The sequence below is a fragment of the Saccopteryx bilineata genome, chromosome 5, assembly GCF_036850765.1.
Source record: "Saccopteryx bilineata isolate mSacBil1 chromosome 5, mSacBil1_pri_phased_curated, whole genome shotgun sequence".
Classification (NCBI taxonomy): Eukaryota; Metazoa; Chordata; class Mammalia; order Chiroptera; family Emballonuridae; genus Saccopteryx; species Saccopteryx bilineata.
In genome coordinates this window covers 93,202,337-93,207,643 of record NC_089494.1, presented here as the reverse complement: position 1 = coordinate 93,207,643, position 5,307 = coordinate 93,202,337, and the positions used below count along the sequence as shown (strand labels likewise).

The 5,307-nt window shown below is 34.9% G+C and overlaps 1 non-coding gene across 1 annotated transcript; it reads left to right on the top strand.

Moving 5' to 3' along the window:
• The first annotated feature begins 936 nt into the window (after positions 1-936).
• On the top strand, positions 937-1,068 carry LOC136307207 (small nucleolar RNA SNORA36 family). The gene has a single exon (XR_010725875.1). It is a non-coding gene; the product is annotated as a small nucleolar RNA SNORA36 family (small nucleolar RNA).
• The last annotated feature ends 4,239 nt before the right edge of the window (positions 1,069-5,307 follow it).

Genomic DNA, 5,307 nt, shown 5'->3' with positions numbered 1-5,307 from the left:
ACCATGTACCCATAATAATAATGCCTAATTTATTGGGCTAAGAATGCTTGTTTTGTTTTTTAAGTAATTCTTATATTTTAGAGATATAGAAAAAATATCTTCTGACTCATTTCAGTTATGTTTTCAAATTTGATACTGTGTAGACACTATCATTCTCATAAATCCATTTAAAAGTTAATTATCAAATTAGCTATTTTATGATTGTTGAAGTTACCCCATTTTAAAAGTAGTGTTTCAATTATAATTCAATAAAGGATACCAAGTTTTGTCAGAAGTCAGTTTATTATAAATAATACCAACAGTGAAAGAGAAGAGCGTTCAGCTACTGATGGAAATGAGAGGAAAGCTATTAGGACTACTACTCCAATAGAAATCAACCAGGAAAAAATTGTGATTTGCTCTTGCATAGACTTCTGATACAAAAACTGCTGATTAGAAACTAAGCTACAAGAATTTTTTGATACACTTGTAAAAGACCAACATTCCTCAGAGTAAATATTTTCCAGTGATCTGTATGAAAGGTAATAGCACAAAAACATTAACTCAGATTTTACAATAATATGAACAATTTTTTAGCCTGACTAGGTGGTGACACAATGGATAGAGCATCAGACTGGGATGCAAAGGACACATGTTCAAAACCCAGAGGTCGCCAGCTTGAGCGCGGGCTCATCTGGTTTGAGCAAGGCTCACCAGCTTGAGCCTAATGCCCTTGGCTTGAGCAAGGGGTCACTCAGTCTGCTGTAGCCCCCCCCCCCCGTCAAGGCACATATGAGGCAGCAATCAATGAACAACTAAGGTGCCACAACAAAGAATTGATGCTTCTCATCTCTCTCCCTTCCTGTCTGTCTGTCCCTATCTGTCCCTCTCTGTCTCTGTCAAACACACAAAATAAATATATCTACCTGAAACTCTCTTCTTTAAGGTATATGCCTGCTCCAAAGTGATGTTCAGCTCAGGATAGCATCCCTGTTCTGTTAATTAAATGTTGGAACATTGAAACAGGTTAGGAAAAAAATAATTGAATAGAAAATATGATTCTATCCATTTATCTCTCAGCTTACAAAAAGAAAAAAATATTTATGCGTGTACTTAAAGGCATGAACTTGTTATTCTGCGTTTGTAAAATATCTTCATTTTACCTAAATATTCTCCCAAAAGTTGACAGAAGTTTAAATTTTATATCATTGATAGACCTAATATTATCATATTCAAAATCATCAAGTTTTATTAAAACTACAGTCATATTTTGTATATATTTTTCCTCTATTTTTGTTTCCTCTCATTTGTTTTAGTTACTCAGTTCTTTTAATTCACCCATAATACACTGTAAGAAACTACCTCTCTGATTTAACAACCTCCTCTTTACAGTAATATATATATTAAATATATATATATAAATTATATATATATATTATTTTTAACTTTATGTATGTAGAAGTGTTCTTCAGTTACTATAAATGCATAACAAATTATCCTAAACATAGTGTTCTAAGGCAATCACATATACTCATGTCAGGAACTTGCATTGGCAGAACAGGCAGGGGTGACTTGTCTCTCTTTCCCCTCTATGATGTTTGGTTCCACCGGAAGGATATTCAAAGTTTGGGTGCTAAAGGAATTATCTGAAGCCTCACTCATTCACATTAACAATTAGTGTTCAATGTTGGCTGACAATTGGGTGACTCAAACTCATTTCTCCTCCCTATGGCAGGTGGTCTCTTGTGATATATTAATTTGGGCTTCCTCACAACATAATGATTGGATTCCAAGGGTAAGTGTTTGGAAAAAAGGAGCGAGGTAGAAGTTGGGTTGCCCTTTAGATCTACTCTTAGAGGACACAAAGCATCTTTTGCTGTATTATATTTGTTAAGGAATCACAAAGGTCAACCCAATTTCAAGAAGAGGGGAAAGATATAGCTCTTTCTAATAAGAGAGTGGCAAGTTTCTACAAGACTGTGTAGGATGGGAAATAGTGATATGGCCATTTTTTGAAAATACAATCTGCCACTGAGAATTTCATTTTCTAGGGAAATGTGACAGTGAATAATTATTTATAGGTGATATCAGGTTCTTTGTGTTTATAAAGCTAGGGTCCTAGAGCAAGTCTAGATTTCCTGATATGCAACATAATTCAACAAAATTTAATTAAGTACTTATGAAGAATAAGACATTGTGCTACATAATTTAGGAAATATAAATACAAAGAATTCACTGCTTAATTTAGGGGAAAGCACATATGTAGATAAGTATAATACCAATGATTTACTTAGGAATGGATAGGGAAAGAATAAGATTAACTATGTTTAAGAATTTGAAGGAAGTTTTATCCTTACATGAATCTTGATGTTTAGCTAGGATTGTTTAGGTGGAGAGAAAAAATAAATACTTCTGTTAAAGAAAAGAGCTCAAGGAAAGGTAAAAAAGTGATAAAGCTATCTTCAGTTAGAACTTACTGGTCTGCTCTTATAAATGGAAAAAAAAAAACATTGAAAAGACAAACATAAAGTTTGGACTAGATCATGGAGATCTTAACTATCTAGAAACAAGGGAGCAGCTAAGATTAGCTTTGAGAAGGAAAATGACATAATCAAATTTAGCTTTAGAAAGGATCCTCTTATAAGACTATTTAGGTAGTGGAGAAACAGGTGTTGACCTTAAAGAAATAGAGAACCAGACATTTCTCCAGTGAAATGAGTCTATCTGAAACAACAAAGAACTGCAATTTGAAAGATGTGGCCTAATGTGAAACAGGCGGTCTAATGTGAAACAGGCAAATTCAGAGACAAAGGAAAAGAGTGTCCTTCTATAGAGGAAAGGTGGAGTTCTGAGGGCCTATTGGAGGAAATTTGAAGTGTAGTAGCATTTCATTGCCTGAGTTGTAATAATCTTTTATTAACTGAGTGGTTGCCTAGCTAGAAGAAGATCCTTCTTTTTCCTGCTGGAGTTGTAGAGTAAAAAAACATCTTTCTGTTGGAGACGGAAAGTATGACTCTCTTCTGTGAGATACTGACTAAGTGGTAGAGTATGAGAACTCCTCATATAGGTCCTCTCAACTCCAATTTAAATAAGGAGTCTGCCCATTCATTTCCACACAGGAAATGACAGGGAGGCAACTCAGAAGATATTGTTAAATATAAGTTAAGCAGCCATAAGAGCCTCAATTAGAATAAATGCAGAGGTCACTGAAAGAGAGTATAGGCATAAGAGGCTTTTCCAAGGTTAATATGACTGGAAAGGATGCATAAGTGAATTTAGGGGCAAATAATTGTACATTAATAATAATGAAGAGACAACCAATTATTTTAAAACCAGGGCCAACTGGAGGCTGCTAAGGACAATAATAGTTATGAGCATAGGAGGTATGAAGGATTTGGAGAAATTAGGTCATTTTTAGATAAGTGGGTTTCACAACAAGTTCCAAGCATCAATTAATTTATAGTGTCCAGAAGAAAGGTAGACATCTGAAGCTTTTAAAAAGTCTAAACAAAGAAGAAAATCAGTATTAAGCTAACCATGGTCACAAATGAAATTACCTGGTGAAAGAGAGGGAAACCAGAGAAAGGCATCGAGACTTGAATCTTACTAGACTCACTCTATGACATGAAGAAAGAGGAAGAGACGATGATAAATGAGCAATTTAGATGAGACCCAGAAAGCACACAAAGATAAAAGAGAAAGAGCAGAGCACATTTTCATTATTTGGGGCGTCAGTAGTGTCAACCTGGTGGAGACAATCCTACACACACATGAAGAAGTGCTTTTTAGATTCAAAGAAGTTACATTTTCCATTTCCTAGAGCAGTGATTCTCAACCAGAAATGATTTCCCCTCCTTCCCAGGACATTTGACAATCTTTTGAGACATTTATTGAATTTCACAACTTGGGGGTGCTACTGGCACCTAGTGGGTAGAGGCAAGGAACGTTTCTAAGCATCCTCAGATCACCAGATACATCCTCAACAAAAATGGTTTGTTCCATGATGTTAATAGTGTCAATACTGAGAAACTTTCTTGCACATCATATTCAGTAGAGTTGACCATAAAAGTGAGATTTCTATCCCATTTCAAAATCTCCATCCCTTTTTAAATTAGGAAGGAGGAATTCTCAGAATACCAAGATTTTTATGGTACCTCATAATTTTAAAAGTAGGCTCAAGATTCTTTTTTTTTTTCCTTCTAGACTAAGTAGTAGCAACAGATCCTATATATTTCTAACGGTAAATGTCAGCTCAATTTAAGAGTCATGGATTGGGTTTTATTTACCTTGTCTAGTTTAATATGGATTTTTTTAATGCACAGATGGAAAGCTGATCTGTTGTAGTCTTGTATATTACAGGTTAATTTTCACTTTTAAATGCATTAAAAAGTTGCTTAAGTTAAAGACACCTTAAAGTCTACTTCCTAAGTTCTGTGAATAAAATATATAAAACTTAGCAAAATATATATTTTTCCAATTTTACTCTCTAAGGCAGTTATATTTTTAGAGTATTAGAAAAAATGTTAGTGGAAAAAAAATCCATTACGGGAGAACTTTATATTCTGATAACTGTGATTTTTTTCCCCAAATGCATATCTTAAAAGTAATTTCTGACATGTGTGGTTCTTCTCTCAACATTGACCAATTTTTTAAAGGGCATAATATCTCTTGTTTCATCTTCACATGGAGCAAACTTCCTAAATTTACTACCTACACAGTCAAATATCTTTCAGAGGATGTTGATTTATTTATGTAAAAAGCAAGATAATACAAAATGGCACTGGGGAATTATTTCCCTTCTGCCCTGGGCCTTTGAATCATAGGCTACATCATGCTGCTCAGCTGTTGACTCTGGACACCATCCAGAACAGCACAGTACTGTGGAAGATGCCAGAAAGATACACCGCCCTGTAGCAAATGAAGTAAGAGTTATCTTTTCTGCAAACTCAAGAGGATAACAGAGTGATTTGTATTGCAGTTGATATGCAGAACATTCATCTTTAATCATCAGTGTTGGTCAGGGGCACTGTTAGTTCACAAGATGGCATATTGTTCTCTTAGGAAGGGAAAAGAAGAAAGACTCTTAGGGAACACTTATGCTCGTCTTCACTGATGGATTCCTAGCATGTTTACACACAATACTGATTTCTTCAATTAGCATTGCTTAGTCCTACTTGCTGAGAGGGTCAAGGATTATACCAAAGGAAAACAAAAACAATTACTTCTACCAAGGCACCTGGGATGCCAGTAATAAAGCACTGTTCTGATCATCCATCCTGCTAGTTGAGACTACATAGGTAATAAAAATCGGTGTGCTCTTTGTTTTCT